The sequence below is a fragment of the Pinus tabuliformis genome, chromosome Q (assembly GCF_031772625.1).
Source record: "Pinus tabuliformis cultivar Carrire ecotype Pingquan chromosome Q, CPIR1, whole genome shotgun sequence".
In the NCBI taxonomy this organism is placed as follows: domain Eukaryota; kingdom Viridiplantae; phylum Streptophyta; class Pinopsida; order Pinales; family Pinaceae; genus Pinus; species Pinus tabuliformis.
Window position 1 is genome coordinate 646,337,761 of NC_142296.1, and position 20,828 is coordinate 646,358,588.

Sequence of the window (20,828 nt, forward strand, 5' to 3'; positions counted from 1 at the left end):
TGGCTTGCACCAAATTTTCATCTCTGATTGTTTCTTCAAACAAAGAAGGTTGGAATGACAATAATGCAAAATTTGAACTAACATCCAAATCATCATAAATATTTTTCAGACTTCTCATATTTCTCTTAGCAGTGCTTGATTCATCACCCGATTGACTATTGGGAGAATCTCAATCTGCTGATACGCTTGAAGATCCATGCTCTCTGAAAATCTTGGAGTCCTTGTTGGTGTGTCCCTGTTTGGTGTCTTCACCTGTGATTCTTGCTGCTCCTTTTCTCCTACATCATCTTCTTCCATCAGTGGAACTTGTGCATCAACTGTTTTGTCTACAGTTCCATTCCATGACTCTTGTTCTTTGAACACAACATCTCTGCTAATTATGGTCTTCTTTGTGACAAGGTTATACAATTTGTAAGCTTTTGATTTCTCATTATAACCATTGAATATGCATTTTTCACTTTTATCATCCAATTTGCCTCTTCGCTCCCTAGGCACATGTGCATAAGCTAAACATCCAAATACTCTGAGATGAGATACGCTGCAATACATACCTAACCATGCTTGTTCTACTACTTTGTTTATCACACTCTTTGTAGGACATTTGTTGATCACATAAATAACACATGCAACTGCTTCTGCCCAATACTCATTAGACAAGTTTCTGCCTTTCAACATGCTTCTTACCATGTTCATAATTGTCCTGTTCTTTCTCTTTGCTACACCATTCTGTTGCGGTGTGTACCTGGTTGCAAATTGTCTTCTGATTCCATGTTGTTTGCAGTAATCATAGAATGCCTTTGAATCATATTCCCCACCACGATTTGACTTGAATACCTTGATTTGTCGATCACTTTGGTTCTCTACTAAGGATTTGAATTCTTTGAACTTTGCAAAAGTTTCAGACTTCTGCTTCAAGAAGTAAACCCAAGTCTTTCTGCTCTAGTCATCAATGAAAGTGAGGAAGTAACAACTTCCACCAATCAACTGTGTCCTCATAGGTCCACACAAGTCTGTACGCACTAGCTCAAGAGGTTGCTTTGCTCTGTATGAAACTCCCTTTGGAAAACTTTCACGGTGTTTCTTTCCCAAAATGCAACACTCACAATTACTAGCAGGTTCTTTGATGGGAGGTAATCCTCTGACCTTCTGTTTCTGCTGCAACAATCTTAAACCAGAAAGTGCAAGTGTCCAAATCAAAAGTGCCATAACCAATAATCATCAGAACATGCATCTGTAAAAGAACTCACGTCACCATTGTAATTCATAATTAGAGGAAAGAGTCTGTTCCTCGTCATTTGCACCTTTTCTATCAGCTGCTTTCTTGGGGGCTTGTTATATATAACACATTCTTGACCTTGAAAGATAACTCTCTATCCTTTCTGTGTCAATTGACCAACACTTATCAAATTATGTTTGAGACTAGGAACATAATATACCTCTGAGACTGTCTTCGGCTCCCCCTGCTTGGTCAGAATGTTGACCACTCCTTTTCCTTCTACTTCCATAGTCTTGTCAATCCCCAACTTTACCTCTCTTTTCACAGATTGATCGAAATTTGCGACCAAATCCTTGTTGCTGATCATGTGGTTATTGCAACCACTGTCTAACAACCACACACTAGCAGAAGGTTCATGCATGGTATAGAAAGCTAGGAACATGGAGTTAGTACTCTCTGTAGTGACATTAACTCTCTGGTTCCCTTGATCAGATATCTTCTTCCTACAAACAGACCAAATTTATTGCAGTAATAACATCTCATCTTTGATTTGTCAACTCTTTGATTATTGTTGAAGCTTCTGTAGTTGTTTCCACTTTCATGTTCATGCTCTTCTCGACCATCTCTCTGACCATCATATCTTCTGCTTCGTCCTCTGCCTCTCGTTCTACTTCTGCCTCGACCTCTGTCTCTTGAAATAGAAACTTGACTTTTGAAAGCAGTCTCTAAAGTGGAATCCCTATTTCTGTCTATCCTTACCTCATGCGATAGAAGTGATCCCATCATCTCATCAACTGTTAATGATGCCAAATCCTTGGCTTCTTCTATGGTTGCTACCACAACATCAAATTTGGTAGACAAAGATCTGAGGACCTTCTCAACCACTGTTTGATCTTTAATTTCTTCACCATAAATCTTTAACTGATTTAGGACAATTATAACCCGATTCATGAAAGAATCGATGTCCTCCGTCTCTTTCATCTGTAGAATTTCAAAATATCTCCTAGTATTCTGCAACTTAACAATATTGACTTTGGTCATACATGTGTATTTTGTCGCCGAAGTATCCCATGCTACTTTTGCTGAAGATGTGATCATTATCTTCTGGAACACTGCTCGCTCCACTCCCAGCTGGATAAGCTGCAATGCTTGTGCATTCTTCTTCTTGTATTTCTTCCATTTTTCCTTCTCTGTATTACTGAGAGCTTGTTCTTCTGCTTCATCCTTAAGTTCTGAAAACTCAAACTGGACATAATCTAAGACATCATGTGCCAACAACGTGGTCACCATCTTAATGGCCCACACATCATAATCTTTCCCTGTAAATGATGGGAACTGGGGCTGGAAATTTGAGAAAGCCATCTTTCTCCAAAAATTTTGTTTTGAAAAACCCTAAATTTCTCCTTTGTAAAACTCTTTTTCAAAAAAAAAAAAACCCTTTCAATAAAAACCCTAATTTTTTTTTCTTTTATATAAAAAAAAATAAAAATAAAAACTTTTTCAAAAATCTTTTCGAAAACCTCTTGATATTATTTTTATATATAAAAGATTTTTTTTTAAGGAATCTTTATATATTAAAAACATCAAAAACAAACTTTAATTGTAACTAGCTCTCGTTTTAATATAAGCTTCCCACTCAACGTATCAAAAGAACTTCCCACTCAAAAAGTCATTGGACTTTGTTTAGAGAATTAGCTTTTAAACACGTTATACAAACTGCGTTAAGATTTTATGATGCTAGACCTCCTCTCATGGTGAGGCCGTGCGTTTAACGCCTTTTACGATGACTAAATCTTACGTTACCTCTAACGCCACACAAACCAGCCTTATAGCGTTCTGTGTACAGCCATAGGATGCGCTAATGCTCAAACCACGAGAAAAAAACAGATTTTTCCTCTCACACGGACCACTGCAAATCCGTTCTTCTTCGCTCTGATACCAATTTATTTGCTAGAAAAGCTGAGGAGACAAAGCATGAATTCACACATAAAACACGAGCTACTTCTCTTCTATTGATCACACAAAACATGAGACTTACAATGAACCCAATGAAGGGTACGAACCTGGTGAAAGGTATTTATCATTTTCCAACTAGCTACTCGCCTTGACATGCAACCACACACTCAAAGTCTTCTATCACTTAACTCAACTTGAATCAACACTCAAATACTCAATCACACAATCACTCAGTTCACTCACTCTCTATGTTTAGCCAACTCCTCATGCAGGAGTAATTATTTTATTTTAACATCTATTAGCCATCATATACTGAAAATGGTCCCGCTTATAATGAGGGTTGATTTTTTCTTCCTCAATTTTATATTATATGTTGAATAGTTATCTTAATTCCTGTGATTTAGGAAATAATTTGCTTTTTAGTTACTGCAAGTTTTCATATTGTAATTAGTCCATTTATAACATTTATGAAAGAGTTGTACACTTCAGAAAACATTGAAAAGTTGACTGATAGAGAATCCTACCAAACTGTTTATTTGTTCAAAGTTTGGAAACTCATTTTTCCCTCTTTCCCATGATATTGATAACTATGCAAGAAATTACCAGAGATAATTATATATAACAATAAATATTATATCTAACAAAAAAACAAGTTTACAAAAAGCAGGTTTCGCTTGTTTTATTACTTTATGGTCTATGCAAGGAATAAGCAGCCTCGCTGGTTTCATTTGTTTTATTACTTGACCATCTATAAGGTTGCCCCTTATGGTTTGGTCACACCAGATTCACTGCAAAAGGAGTACGAAAATTGTGCTTTCCATCGCTCCACACGCGTGTACCGAAAACATATCCTTTGGTGGCAACCTTGGTTGCTCTAAAAACTACATTGAAAGATACCTTCTTGGTAGTTTCAGAGAATTGAAGAATTTGTGGGGAAACCTTCACACTCAGACCCGGTGGTGCACCAATGGTAACCTTGTAAGTTGGTGTGAGATCAGGACTGATGTTTGTGACGCTTCTGCTTATGTTTGTACTCCCATTCACAATATTTAACTTGGAAATGGCTATACTTGGATAGTTCATGTTACTGATCAGGTCCACCTTTGCACTGGATGGACACCTATAGGTTTTATTCGCAACAATGAGCTTGATGTTCTTAGAGTCTAGACCGTAATTACACAGAAAGTGGAAGTAATCATCGGTTGATGTTTCATATACAAGTCCTGGATGCAGAGCTCTGATTGGATTTACTACTCACGCTCCAAAATCAAATGGCGTCCCAACGATATCTGATGCATTAGTAAAAAAAATTCCCATATTGTTCCTTACAATGGCTGCCATATACATTAGAGTGTAGTTGTCAAAAAAAGAGGCAGTTGTGAAATAGGAATTTTCGTGACAGAGGACATATATGCTGACATTCAAATAATTAAATACCCATTACCATTAACATTGACTACAATCACTAGTTGAACTAATTCAATACTCGACTTCAAGGATGGCCCTGAACTAACCCTAGTAAAAATCTTTCTTTAATGGATTGTGCATTTCAAAGTACTAAATTCAATTTAGGAATCACTGGAATTATAAATATCCAATCTTTCAGAATAACGGGAAAAAAGGATCTCCGGGCTTTGGTCAATGTGATATTTGCATTATTACATGACGCATTTCATGAATAAAACTTGATCATAAGTACCTGTTGTCATCAGGTCTGATTTGATAGCAGAGGGGCTCCAAGTAGGATTCATAGATTTTAAAAATGCAGCAGCTCCGCTAACATGAGGAATTGCTACGGATGTTCCAGACATCATGTAAAATGTGGTAGACATCGTCTCTGAAAAAACTGTGTCTATAAATGTATTGGGAGGATCCCATGCAGCAATGATGTTCAGACCTGGTGTACTGATGTCTGGATGCAAATATCAATTGAAAGATTCAGGTTGTGATGATCTCTCATAATTAGCTTCTGAAAGTTAATTAAGCTCTAAATTGACCACTAGGTACCTTGAGAATGTTCTTGATGAAAAAGATGCAACAACAGGAGTCGGCTTCTCATTTGCAACCACCGTGGATGGAGTAATTGTTGCAACAGGATTTCTATAATGACAAGGCTTGGAAGATTATAAACAGCCACACTGTAATTGGATGAGCCAAATGAATCGATATAAACATGTGAAAAGAGCAGGAATTGTGGGCGAATGCACCTGGTTGAGTTTATGTAAAAAAATATCTCTGTTGCATATGATTTACTTATTGCAGTCCCTACAAAGGTACCGTACTCAAATGCTTCAGATAGTTGTAAGTCGTCCACAACAATCATGCCTATGGCTCCAGTGTACTCAATTTTATTAGAAAAATTTTACGAGGGCAAAGGAACTCAAAAATCAGTTGCAAAGAGTAGGAAATGTCAACTTCAGTTGCGGAAAGGTAAATCTTTAAGTTGCGGGAGGATATCGCAACCACACAGGGACTTAATTAAAACACAGAGTTCACTCATGGAAAAATAGAGTAAAATAAAAGAGGTTGCGGAAATTTACTTGTGTAATGTTAAAAACATAACACAACTAAACACACTTTATATTATATGTCAAAACATAAAGAAATTACATTCGCGTGATAAATGGAGGTTGCAGCGCCAAGTGAAAAACACAACAAACTTACTACGATTTACGCATTACTAGGTTGTAGAGTAAACTTTTGTAAAGCTCCGTAAAACTAGTTTTCACACGCCCACCAAAATTTCTTCCACGATTTTCTCCTCACTACCTCATAGACTCTCACTCCCTAACTTTCCCAACATGCCCAACATTACAAATGACTTTCACTTGCATATTTACCCTAACATACGAATTTCACATTAATTACATGACAAACAAAATATTTAATACACAACATGGGTGATTTTACATAGTAAATGATTTTTTGAACTTGCAAGTGTTGTGGAGTGTGGGAAACAATCACAGAATGAATGTTTGCCCATATCTATTTATTAAACTTCATTAAATTCATTAACTTTTGTGATGTGTTGCGGAATGGTCCGCTCTGAACTTTTGTTTTGATTCCTGTCCTTCTGCCTATCAAACAAAATCGCAACCGTGCAGTGGTTGACTAGGCAAGTATGCTGGTTGTCAGTGTGTTTAAGGTGGTGGTTGGCATTAATATTTCCAACACTCCCCCTTAATAACAACTGCCGCCATTGACAATTCCCAAACAATTTTTGGGATAAACAAAACTTTCACGTGCCAATGGCTTTGTGAAAATATCAGCAAACTGTTCCTGTGACCTGGAGTGCTCCAACACAATTTCATCATAACCCTATGATAACATGATATTTAGCATCAATATGCTTGGTCCTCTTGTGAAAGACGAATTCTTTGAAAATAAAATTGCGGATGTGTTGTCGCAGAAAATAGTTGGCGCTCCCTCTTGGTCACGGCGAAGATCCCTCAACATCCTTCTCATCCAAACTTCCTGACATGTTGCTACTGTTGCAACGACATATTCAACTTTTGTTGTTGACAATGAAACTATCGACTGCTTCTTGGAGGCCCATGAAATGGCTCCAGAACCCAAATGAAAAACATATCCTGACATGCTCTTTTTGTCATTGACACTTCCTACCCAATCACTGTCAGTGTAACCAACCAGCCTAAAATCACTTGTTGCAGTGTACAAAACGCCATACTATTTTGTCCCATTGACATACCTTAGAATTATTTTCGTTGCTTGCCAATGTGTCTCCTTGGGTGTCTCCATGAACCTTGACACTAAGATCACTGCATACATTATATCCGGCCTAGAGGCAGTCAAATACATCAGGCTGCCTATCATACTTTTGTATAATGTCGGATTGACATTGTTGTTGTAATCTTCTTTTTTCAACTTCAACCCCATGACAGTTGGAGTTGGTGTGGGCTTGCTGTTTGCATATTAAATCTCTCCAAAATATCTGCCACATACTTTGCTTGAGAGATAAAAATGCCATTTTATGTTTTCTTTACTTCTATGCCCAAAAAATATGTTAACAACCCCAAGTTAGTTGTTTCAAATTCATTCTTCATGACTTGTTTGAAATCAGCGATGAGGAAATCATCACTACCTGTAAAAATTAAATCATCTACATATAAGACAACAATGAGAATCTTACCATCATTCTCTTTGATGTAGAGGGTAGGCTCTTCGTCACACTTGTCGAAACCATTGTCCAACAAGTAGGCATCTATCCTGCTGTACCATGCACGTGGTGCTTGCTTCAGCCCATAAAGAGCTTTCCTCAACCAATACACTTTGTCTTCTTAGCCTTCTACCTCATAACCAGGTGGTTGCGCAACGTACACTTCCGCTTTCAGCACTCCATTCAAGAATGCCGACTTTACATCCATTTGATATACTTTCCATTTATGTTGCGCGGCAATCGCCACAACTGTACGCATTGTCTCCATCCTCGCGATTGGCTCAAACATCTCCGAATAATCTCTTCGATGCTACTACTTGTATCCTTTGACAACTAGCCTCGCTTTATGCCTTTCAATCTCGCCGTCGACATTGCTCTTGGTCTTATAGACCCACTTCACTCCAATGTCTTCTTTTCCTTGTGGAAGATTCACTAACTCCCATGTGTCGTTCCTTTCTATTGATTCTATTTTTTCCTCCATTGCCACAACCCATTTTTCTTCTTTGATTGCATCTTCAAAATGGATTGGGTCCTCTACATGACAAAATAATGCAAATAAGGAATTCAGACCAACGTTGTTATCAACCTCATCATGCTCATAGATATTATTTAAATTTCTAAATTTTGATCTTCTTATGCTTGCTGAAGATGGGCTTGACATGTCACTTGGTGTTGCGCTTTGCGGTGTGCTTGGAGAATCACTTGCTTGACTGCGTGACGTTGTCCTATTATTTGTTAATGGTGTTGTTTGCTACCTGTTTTGTTGAGCTTGAATAGGAGTAGAGGGAGTCATTGTTGAGGAATTGCTTGCTACTGTAAATTCCTCTTTGTCCTCATGTGGTATACATGCTTTCACATTGACTGTCTTCTCTAAACTTCCATCCTATGATTCCTTTTCTATGAATTGCACATCTCTGCTGATTATGACCTTCTTGGTTGATAGATTGTAGAGCTTGTATGCTTTGGATTCATCACTGTATCCAACAAATATACATTTCTCCCCCTTGCTGTCCAACTTATTCCTCAACTCATCTGGGACATGTGCATATGCCACACAGGCAATGAATTTCATGTGAGTGACACTATGCTTTCTTCCACTCCATGCTTCTTCAGGAACCACGTTCTGTACGCATTTGGTTGGACATCTATTCAAGATATATGTTGCACAAGCAACAACTTCAACCCAATAATCATTTGGAAAATGCTTTGCCTTCAACATACTCCTTTCCATTTCCATAATGGTTATATTCTTCCTTTCCGCCACACCATTTTGCTGAGGTGTATACCTTGTTGTAAATTTCTTGTGAATTTCATGCTCCCTGCAAAATCGAAAGAAGTCATTTGAGATGTATTCACCACCTCTATCCGTCCTGAGGACTTTGATGTAGTGTCCACTTTTCTTCTCAACAAGAGCTTTGTTTTGGCGAAATCACTCAAACACTTCACTTTTCTGTTTTAGGAGATAGACCCATGTCTTCCTTGTGCAGTCATCTATGAAGGTCAATACATAGTGGCTGCCACCAATTGATGGTGTCTGCATTGGTCCACATAAATCTGAGTGGATAATCTCCAAAGGTGCCTTTGCCCTTACTGACTTTCCTACTGGAAATGTCTCTCTATGTTGTTTGCCCAAGATACATCCTTCACATAGGCTGTTCGGTTTTTCTATGAGTGGTAACCCTTTCACCATGCCTTTTCTATGCAGGAAATTCAAACCTCCAAAGTTGAGATGTCCAAATCTCAAATGCCATAACCAATTTTCATCTTTCACCTCTACTTGATAGTTCACTTGTGTGATAACTGCATCTTTTCTTCCATCCTCTTGTGAGTTCATTTATAGTTGTGATTATGCACCTTCTTCCTTCAAATCTGATCTTATCTTTAGGGGAAACATTCTGTTGTTTGTCATCTGAACCTTTGCAATCAACTGTCTACTTGGAGGCCTATCCAAAATTTTGCACTCATCATTTCTGAAGAAGACATTGTAGCCCTTTTGCATGAGTTGTCCAATGCTTATGAGGTTATGCGTCAGACCGAGGACAAGGTAAACATCTGAGATGTACTTCTTCTCCCCTTCTTTGTTAGGATATTAACTCTTCCTTTTCCCATGACAGAGACTTTGCTATCAGTCCCTAATGTCACTTCAGATTTCACACTTTCATCTAGATTGGAAAACATTTCTATGTTCCCTGACATGTGGGTTCTACACCCTGAATCTAGATACCATATATCAATTTCTTTTTCTTGTGCTACATTACAAGCTAAAAAAATCCTATCATGGTTCTGATTTTCTTTTGTGAAATTTACACTTGGTTTGTTACTAATGTCATATTGCTTCTTTCTACATTCATTTGCATAATGACCATACTTCTTACAGTAATGACATTGAACTTGAGATTTATCATACCTTTGACCTTGTGCTTGATTTTGGCTTGGGCCTTCACTTGGATTTTGATTGCTGCCCCTTCCACTTGTGCTTGAAGGGTTGCTTCTTCCAACTCTGTGTGGGCTTCTTCCTCTTCCTCTAACATATGATCTTCCTCTGCCTCGACCTTGGCCAAATGAGACTTGTGTCTTGAAGGCATGCTCCAAGGAGGAGCTTGTTGCTCTATTCAATCTATATTCATGAGAAATCAGTGATGCATTAAGGTCATCCACTGAGAAATATGAGAGATCCTTTGTCTCTTCTATGGCCACAACAATGGCCTCAAACCTTGCTGGCAAACTTCTCAAAACTTTCTCAACTATTCTTCTTTCCTCAAGTGTCTCACCATGAGACCTGATTTGAGTAACCAACCCACTTACATGTGTAAAAAACGAGTCTATATTCTCAAACTCTTTCATGCAAAGTGTTTCAAAATATCTTCTCAACATTTGTATTTTTGTTGTCTTGACTTTTGCCATGCCTTGGTAGGCTGTCTGGAGGGTGTCCCATGCTTGCTTGGACTTCGTTGCTGCTGCAACCCTTGGAAAAATACTTTCATGAACTGCTTGGAAAATATACAACAAGGCTTCTGAATCCTTCTTTGTGTTGTCCCTTAACAAATCCCTTTCTGCTTGAGACAACGCATTGTATGTTGCTGCATCTGCTGGTTCTAGAAAACCATTCTCCACCAAATCCCAAATGTTTTGAGACGAAAATAGGGCCTTCATTGTAATAGCCCAATAATCATAATTTTTGCCATTAAACTGAGGTATTTGAGGATTAGTAAAGCTTGTGCTTGATGTTGCCATTTCTGAGTGTAAAAAGCTTTCTACTTGCTGGTAAATATGCTAAAAACAATCTACCCTCAAAACAATTCTTACTGCTAGTAAAAACATTTGTTTTTACAATAACAATATTTAACCCGCTCCGATACCATGTTAGAAAAATTTTACGAGGGCAAATTGTTTTTACACACCATGTTAGAAAAATTTTACGAGGGCAAAGGGACTCAGAAATCAGTTGCGGAAGAGTAGGCAAGGTCAACTTCAGTTGGGAAAGGTAACCCTTTAGGTTCGGGGAGGATATCGCAACCACACAGGGACTTAATTAAAACACAGAGTTCACTCACGGCAAAACAGAGTAAAATAAAAAAGGTTGCCGAAATTTACTTGTGTAAAGTTAAAAACATAACGCAACTGAGCACACTTTATATTATATGTCAAAACATAAAGAAGTTATATTCTCGTGATAAATGGAGGCTGCAGCTCCAAGTGAAAAACACAACGCATTACTGGGTTGTGGAGTAAACTTTTGTAAAACTCCGTAAAACTAGTTTTCATGCTCCCACAAAAATTTCCTCCAGATTTCTCCTCACTACTTCATAGACTCTCACTCCCTAACTTGCCCAACATGCCCAACATGCCCAACATTACAAATGACTTTCACTTGCATATTTATCCTAACATACGAATTTCACATTAATTACATGACAGACAAAATATTTAATACGCAACATGGACGATTTTACATAGTAAATGATTCTCTGAACTTGCAAGTGTTGTGGAGTGTGGAATGAATGTTTGCCCATATCTATTTATTAAACTTCATTAAATGCTTTAACTTCTATGATGTGTTGTGAAATGGTCTGTTTTGAACTTCTATTCTAACTCCAGTCCTTCTACCTCTCAAACAAAATCGCAACCGTGTAGTGGTTGACTGGACAAGTATGTTGGTTGTTACTGTGTTTAAAGCCATGGTTGACATTAATATTTCCAATAGACGTGCAATGTTTGACTGGACAAGTATGTTGGTTGTTAGTGTGTTTAAAGTTGTGGTTGGCATTAATATTTCCAACAGATTTCTACTTCCATGTATCCCCTCGATGTAGCTGTGTCATTTGCAATACAGACTACAATCTTTCCTTTCGTTTTGTTTGCATCTAAGCACTCTGGAACACAATTTCTTCACAATACCTTCCTTTGAATTTCCCTCTTCATGAAAAATATAATTATAAAATTCCTACATTGCATACTTTAATTTCCCTAAGTTAAATCTGTGTTGGAAAGTTACCTTGCGGCTACTGAGTCAAAGGGTCGGTCACAGGACTTGGCAGGTATGCTTCCTCCATACACAAGCGGGTGCATGGCCGATTAGCTGAGATTCGAAAAGGTGATGCCCTTACCCTAAATGCACAGTACAAATCTTTAAAGCCAAATCCCAAAATACTGGATCTACAAATCATGAAAAATGTTAACTAATTTATATGCATTTAACAACAGGTTTGTTTATAGATCTAATCCACATCTGTTTGATCATCATAATTGTTTTGGTAATTCGAGAGAGTGACAAAACTGCATTTTATTGCCCCTTTAGTCGACTTCTTTATAAAATAGTCTTTAATACTATTAGGAACAGGCATGAAATTATCACTATAAAAACAGGGCATGCTCTTGAATGGCAGAATCTATTAGTAAAGCTGTGAAGAAATGAAATTATTAATTGTTGTGTAAAGTGAAAAAACATTATACTATTGTGTTTGTTTTACCTTGTTCTCACCTGAATAAGCTTACCGTTGCCTAACACAACGTTTGACTGGAAATCCCGGTCGATTGAGGTCGCTCCAACTGTAAAAATCCATGGCGCAACATTAACCACTGTTTGGGAATCTGGTCCCTCGTTTCCCACAGAGGATACAACCAGAATTCCTTTCTGAGTAGCATGAAATGCTCCTATGGCAATTGGATCGTTCACAAAATCGGCCTGATTTCCTCCAATTGAGATGGATACAATATCCACTCCATCTTTAACTGCATCGTCAAAGGCAGCTAAAATCTGTACACCTGGACACCCATAGTCCACCCCACAAACCCTATACATGGCAATTCTAGTAGAGGAACTGGCCGGTCCACCTCTGAGGAGACCATTATAATTTGCATTATCCACAAAGCTGCCAGCTGCAGTGGAAGCTGTAAACGTGCCATGGCCCTCATAATCTCTTGCAGTCCTTGTTTGTGGCAATATTGATTTCGGTTTAATACTTGTCACCAAATCATCGTCCTCTCCACCTGAGTAATATCTTGCCCCAATTATTTTACTGTTAAGACAACAATACTATTTTAGCTGTAAGTCAAACAAGAATAGAAACAACCAACGAACTTATTTCAGTTGCATAGATCACCTGTTGCAGTTGGAGACATTGAAACCTTCTCCCTTAACGCACTTTCCCTTCCACCGCGAAGGAACAGGGCCCATACCCTTATCACTGAAGCTGGCTGCTTCCGGCCAAATGCCTTCAAGATAAAATATTATTTTCTCACAAGTTATATGAATTTGTTTAAAAAATAATAAAAAATCATTATAATCAGCATAGATTTATTTAATTTAAATCTACTCGGGCATAAAAAATTTATGTCTCAAATCTTTTTTCACTTTAAAAAAAATTGCAGCTCAGCATTAACATGAATGAAATCTCTTTCTTTTTTTTAAATTACACTGGATTTGATGTCTCAAATCTCTTTTCACCCAATGTCAATAATTAATAGATGAAGAATCAATTTTTAATTATTAATTATAATTTAACCATTTATTTTATGTTATTATTTTTTAATTTAATTGAATAAAATCAAAATGTTTTATTAATAATTATAATTATTATTTTTTTAATTTTAATTTTTAAATATTTTTTAATTTTATGTAATTTGATTGAGTCAAAACCTTGAACATAATATTATATTACATTTCTTTCATACTAGAAAGTGTTTTTAGGATAAGCATATTACTCTTAACATATTAGAGAGTGTTTTTTAGGACAAGCATATTACTCTTAACATATTTCAAAATTTCATTTCTTTAAATTTAATTAGATTGAGGATTTTAGATTTTTTTAAATTATGTTTTCAAATTTGGTTTTCTCACTTGAATGGGAGAAAAAAAGGAAAAAGGAAAATAAAAAAAATAAAAATAAAAAAATTAATTAAATTGACCCTACACATATTTCAACCCTCGCTGCAATTTTCTTTCCACCTGTAATTTTTTTTTCAAAAAATCAGAATGGTAATGTTTGATTTGTTTTTTAGGGTGGAAATGGATTCAACAACATCAAAAACCTAGGCACCCAAAATCCTGAAATTTGATAGCTATAACTCAGATTTTAAAAAAATTGTGACAAATTTTATCATAATCTTACAAAAAAAAATTCCATTATTTTCCAAACAAATTAATGGGTTTTTTACAATACACTTTTTAGAATTCATAAATATAAAATAAGAAAATCAATCTCTTTATAATTTATTTTTTTTAATATAAATTTAAAATAAATAAACATGTTCGTTATTATACTAATTCTAAAATAGTCCAATTTCAAATATTTCTCCCGAACTCTACAATCAAAACTGAACTTAACCAAATGGAGTTTCAAAAGACTAATATACCTGTATCTAGAAACCCTATTATGACATTAGCGCCAGAAGATTTCGGTTCTCTGTAAGAAGAGCCTGCCATGGCCAAGTCTTTTTCTAAGCATTCCCATGAGTGCATTGTATGAAGTTTTAACACTGGATCAGGGAACACTGATAATACTCCTGCTTTCCCTGCTAAATTGTGGGAATTTATATATCAGAATAGGAACCTGGGGGCTTACTCATTAAGAAACACAGTCGTTAACGAAACGTACCAGCTAATGTAGTCTCTTGTTCTTTGGATAATAGAGCTGTGAATCCATTGAAAGAAGAAGTATAGCTACGTACCAGAGATTGCTTTGCGTGTCTCAGACTGCAAAAGTTCAAATACCCGGCCCACACATAAATATAATAACAAAAAAATCAATTTCTCTGGATGATGGGTCAACTGGAAACGTCTATTATTCTAATAATAATAAAACTACATTTCAATTAAAAATGAATACCGTAGATAAAACTCGAGACATAAATTTGCAAATATAAAATCAATTAATAGCCACACCTGTGAAATTCTGAAATTTGAATATTTCATAATTTCATACCTTTTGAGAACAGACGAAAGAACCTGCAAATGACTGGTTATAATCTCTTGTCTATTATTGTAGAGTAATCTCCCCATGTATACAATGTGCACCTGCATGCAGATCAGTGAAATTAGCGACATTAAAACTGAGTAATCTTGTAGCGAAATTAGAATTAGTTTGAAGAAATTAAGAGTCCGCACCTTTCCATCGTCAGTGATGGCGAGGCCGAATAGTAGAGTGCATAGAAAAACCAATGCGAAATAAAGCTTGAACCCCATCACTAATATTTCTCACTACTATCCACTTTAGTCTACTCAATCTGAACGGCCTGTTGTAATACTTTGGTGGAGGGTGGAGCTTTATTTAATCTGACGAGCAGAGTGAGTGGTGTCTGTAGTGGATCTGACGATGGCCACTTACGATTTAGATTTGTGCAAGTCCTTGCAGCGCCAATGTTGAATGAACGTGCTTATCATGTTAAAAAAAAGTCGCAATTGCATCATAAACTTGAGAATGCACGAAATGCAGAGAATAAATTACACAAAAAGTTGCATTGCAAGCTGCATCCAAGCTTCTTTGTGGAGTATGTCTACATGTTTACTGTCTGCCTTTGTTTTATTGGTGCGTACTTGAACAGTGGAGTCCAATATCTCTCCCGATGGGACAAATTCTCTCTTCTCGTGTTGATTTCTTTAGTGGGCTCTCAATTGTTTGTTCCTCAGCTTCTAGTTGCTACACCTTGATAGGACTCCACCCATCCCTATTAATGCATTGATGCTAGTTTCGGCCACCAATGTTGTAATCAATGGCACATGATCATTTAGTGTACTACATAGTTAGGTATGGTGAATTAAAATTATCTCTCAATACAAGTTTTCATATATTTTTAGTCCATAATATAAATTCTTTTTGTTCAGGTATAATGGTAGTGTTCATTTAATGTTTTTATAAATTGTGGTGACACTAGGGTGAATATATGTTCCCCGCATCATGTGTCAAATTGGATTTTGATTAAATGTTTATTTCATTATCTTATTTTGTTATGTTATTTGAAATATTATAAATGTGTATGCAAGTTCCTTCATTTTCTCAATTCTCCGCTCTTATCCCTTCACATCATTCACCACCATGCATTATTCAACCACCAATTATCCACTTGTTGACGGTACTGAACTTGCCAACATTCAGGGGATCTCCCCGATATCAAGTCCCAATTATACCTCACACCATTTGGTGTAGGAGTCCCCTCTGGTATAAAGACGTGGTTGCTGAATCCTTAAAGATTTGACTTGTTGTCTGCAAGAGAGAGGGACGCAATGGTACCTTTGAAAATCAATAAGGTGTGCCTGCTGAATGTTCAGTTGTAAATGTGTCAAGGTTCTTCTACCGTGAAGAGAGGAGAAAAGTGAGTCTCTAAGAGCGAGGTAGTAGTACCACCCAAGAAGAGACACACATGATCCGGAAGGATCCGTCTAACATCTAGCAGAATAATCCACAAAGGATGTGACAATCATTACAACCAACAAATGAAGAAAGGTTTTTCTAATATTCTGCAGAATAGTCCACAAGGATGGGACAACAATAACAACCATTACAACACATTCTCAATAAGATAAGTACTAAACAACTGAAATATTTCAACTATCTTAGCACATGTGAAAGCAAACATGAAGTACACACATCCATAGAATAGTCTTACAAACATTAATAATCCATGTAGGAAGAATGTGTTGGCCTTGAAGGCTTGTGTTATTAAGTAAAAGTTCCAAGACATGTGTTTACAATGTACATCACTAGCTCCAGTAGTGAAGTATTGGAACCACTCCTTGCTCCCCAAAGAACTAACTTATCTCTCTAATTCTTTTCTTAATTCATTAGCTTGTGTGTTCAGTTACAAGTGTGTCTTTCAACAAGCTTTCCTCCTTCATCTCCTTCTTCATCATCTTTCTATGTTGTGATAGGATTCCTGTATCTGCAATTCACTCATGACGAGACGACATTTGTCTGAAAACCTCCTAGTTTAAGATAATGCATTTTGATCCATTAACTGAGCCGGAACAAGGTGACAGGTTGGGAGAGAGGGCTCAGTTACTACGCAGTGCACAGTTCCAACAATCATGGGTGAGGCTTGAGCTCTGAGACTCCGTAGTGTGTAGTTCAGGCAAGACTGAAGGACAAGACTACGCAATTTTGAGAGCCAGTGGGACACACTAAGTGGATGAGCTTGAGAGAACAAACTGTGTAGTTTTGGGAGGAATAGGAGGTAGGGCTACTACGTAATTGTGCAGTTCAGAGGCTAAGGGGATGAGCTTGAGGCTTGTGATTGCGCAGTGCATATTGAAAGTCGAGCTGGGAGGAATGATTGTGTAATTCTAGAGGCCAAGGCCGAAGCTTGACCAAAGTAACTACGCAGTGCAATAGTCCTGGGAGGCAGGAACTACACATTGTGCAATGTCAAGGGGAAAGGTCTCAGCTAGAGGGTTGGAACTACGTAATGCGCAGTTCAGTGAGTTTGGGTGATGCCAAGTTCCTTAGTCGGGAAGCCTTCTAAAAAATGGCTAAGTGTAAGATGATCGGTTACACTGATATGAACGGTGATAAGATCGACTATGATCTCACACTTAGAATACTTGATGACACAACAACATAGATAACCCAAGACACAAGAACAATGTATTTCCCTCTTTGTGACCACTTTATCACCATTATGACAAGTGCGACACTTAAGATAGACTTTGGGACGACCATGACGACACTTGTGCGACAGTGCTAAAAATTTGTGAATGAGCGTGACAGATGCTTACATAGTTAGAAAAACTCATATACACATAGATAGGCCCTTGAAACCATCAGAATATGATTTTACACATTGTGTGACCGCGAAATATTGCTGAAATTTGACAGTTAACCCAACTTGCAAAATGGATCAAACTACTTCAAGAAATATCATGAAATGATTTTCGGTGTTTGCGACAACAGTATGCAAGACCAAGGAAGGCTCCGAAATTGAGTGCAAGACAAAATTTTGTAGGGTGTTGTAGCAACTAAAACACTTAGCCACACACTAGTAGAATTACAACTTCTCTATCTCGGTTAACTTCTTTTGTGCAGGGCCTTAGTTCTTCATGGAGTATTGATTCATCGTGAAGGTTACTTTGGTCTTCCCACTTATCCCATAAATAGACATGGTCCCCTTTATGCCTTCTTGGTTGAATGCAACATAAGGTTAAACAATATCACAATGTTTCGAGTTGGGAAGGGTAGTGTATCTCATGAGCTTAACATTTTCATAGTATAATTTTTCATCTCTAGTGTTGCTTTGTTGCCTGCAGGCCTAGACAGTACCCTAGTGGAGTCATGCAGGAACACAAACATTTCTTTGTGGCCAGCGAGCCTCTACAGTACCTTGACGGAGTTGCATGCTTCACCTCTCTGTGGAGGAAACATTTCTCTTATTTTGCATTTATTTATTTATTTTAAAGAGGATTGTGCATCGACACTTATTTATTTTGTGGTGGAAGAGGGATCCCGACTTATTGAGAGAAGAAGAGGTTGTTCCTTCAGAGAATCATATAGAGACCTCTGATTTAGGTTTGTTCATTTAGATTTTTTCCCCTTCTCCTCTTCTACTAATTGGATAAGCATCAAAACACTAAAACACAAAACCGATTATGGGCATAAGGTTTCTCGAATAGAAACAGGTTCATGGTTGGACCAAAACTCTCCAGATCATATTTTCTGTCAGAACTTCATTGGCCAAAAGATATAACCAACACAAGGAAGATGGACAAAAGGTTAGCCAAATGTTGAAGTGTCACAAGACTCTTTAGAGTTTGGCCACATGCATACCAAGAATCCACAATGTGTTCATGCACAACACTTACTGACACGACGAAAAAAAAACAAAATTCAAACAAACAAGAAAGAAAAGACTATGTATGTAGTGTAGGGCACAACCACAGATCTTCATTCGAAGTAGTGTTTTAATTCTTTGCCAGTGACAGGGAGATAGTCAATCTTCCTGTCAAGTGATTGAAGATGATAAATGTGTTGGCCAAGATTTTCGTGGACAATGAATGGCCCAATCCACAGGGACTGAAAATTAGTTTGTCTGCCCTTGTCCTCGTGGGCTTTGTCCCACTTCAAGGCTAAGTCACCCACACTGAAGTTGTTCTTCCATGTAGACTTCTTGTCGAAGCACCTCGTGATATGATTCTGATGAAGTGAAATTTTTTCTTTTGCTTTCAACTTTTCTTCCTGTAATTTGTGAAGGGTTTCCATCCTACGTTGCATTAATAAGCATGGTTTTCCTTGGGATTCTTGAGAAAGTTTGTACGCAAACAAGTAGATGTTGGGCGGGAAGATGGCTTCTTTTCCATATACTAGGAAGTAAGGGGAGGTGTTCAAAGTGGGCCTTGGTGTGACTTAGTCAACCCATAAATCATTTACCAAAGCAAAATGCCAGTTTTGTTGCTCAGAGAATATGGTCTTTTTGATGACATGAATTAGGTTCTTATTTGTGGATTCATCAAGACCATTACCTTGCGGATAATAATTAGCTAAATGTTTCAATATAATACCATTTTCCAATGCAAAATCGTAAATTATTAATAATGAAAAGTATGATTTATTCTCAAAAACAAGTGAAGTATGAATGTTGAACCTAGAAATAATGTTTTGCTGAAGGAAATTTATGACTTCCTGATCATTAACCTGTTTGAGAGGAATGACTTCTGCCCACCACGTGAAATAATATGTAGCAGTGAGAATATAACAGTGCTACTTCAATCAATGCAGAAATATTTCTCCAATAATATCCAAGCCCCACTGTTTAAAAGGTTATTCAATTCCAATGAGTTGCAATGGGGTGACTGACTTCTTGTTTCTATTGGCACACCTATGAAAAATCGAACACTTGTGGGGATAAACACGAGCATCTTTGAATAATGTAGGCAAGTAAAAGTCAACCTACATGACTTTATGAATTGTTTTTTTACCCACAAAATGTCCCCTGGCTGGTCCGTCGTGGAGATCACAGAGTACTTTCTCTGAATCATGTGCTTCTAAACACCTGAGAAATACTCCATTATGGTGCTTTCTAAAAAGCACCAAATGCACCAGTTGGTAAGATAATGCTTTGAGTCTGAGTGCCATGTTTTTCCATGTGGATAGATGGGAGGGATCATTGTTGTTCTCAAGGTATTGGTGCACATCCGTGTACCAAGAGTTCATGACAGTAGTGGAGGAAGATCTCTTGACATTGTATATTTTGATTTCTTGCTCCCAACCTGAGAGATCTTCTTCTTCCTTTGCGTCCACTTCTTTTGATGTTAGTTGACATAGACCGTGGCCCTTGATTGTGTGAACTGGTTTGAATTCTAAGTCATATTCCTATAGACCAATCATCCATTTCACTCTCCTCTCACCCAACTATTGTTGTACAAACAGTGATTTGACTACTGGGTGGGGAACAAAGATAATACAATGATTTTTTAGAAGATAGGGCTGAAAATGCTTCACAACCTTGTATACTGCATAATATTGTTTTTCAAGGGTGGGATAATTGAGTTAAGGTCCTTGGAGACTAGCACTCATGAAATATATAGGCCACTCATTATTTTGGTCATCCTTTTGTGTGAGCACAATGACAAGAGAAGTGTCAGAAGCAAAGGTGTAGAGAAAAAAATATGTACTGAAGTCTGGGTTTATAATGTAAGTGCTTGTGCGATATCTTGTTTGATATGGGAAAACACGTCCTTTTCCCTTCTATCCCATATGTATACTACATCGTTCTTTATCATCTCCTGTATTGATTTAACAATCTGAGCATAATCGAAAATGAACTTGTGAAGGAAATTAATTTTCCCCAGAAAGGACTGCATAACTTTTTTATTCACCTTGCCAACAAGAGAGAAAACGTGGAGTAATTCCATCATCTACTTGACACACAAAAGGTCAACACAAAGTAACATATGTAGAAAACGCCAAGGTAAATCCTAATTGTGAAACCCTAGCCGCGGAGTGGATTCTTCGGTGAAATTACCTCAATAAAATGATTGTGTGAAAGAGCGGT

At 37.3% G+C, this 20,828-nt stretch overlaps 1 pseudogene across 1 annotated transcript; it reads right to left on the bottom strand.

Moving 5' to 3' along the window:
• Positions 1 to 3,946: 3,946 nt before the first annotated feature.
• LOC149221157 (CO(2)-response secreted protease-like) lies at positions 3,947 to 20,233 on the bottom strand (annotated as a pseudogene). Its single transcript, XR_016249648.1, has 12 exons — positions 14,956 to 20,233; positions 14,774 to 14,865; positions 14,447 to 14,544; positions 14,205 to 14,363; positions 12,953 to 13,064; positions 12,331 to 12,868; positions 11,845 to 11,957; positions 11,630 to 11,736; positions 5,380 to 5,497; positions 5,180 to 5,272; positions 4,872 to 5,125; positions 3,947 to 4,506 (listed from the first exon to the last, which is right to left on the bottom strand). The product of XR_016249648.1 is annotated as a CO(2)-response secreted protease-like (transcript).
• Between the last annotated feature and the right edge of the window lie 595 nt (positions 20,234 to 20,828).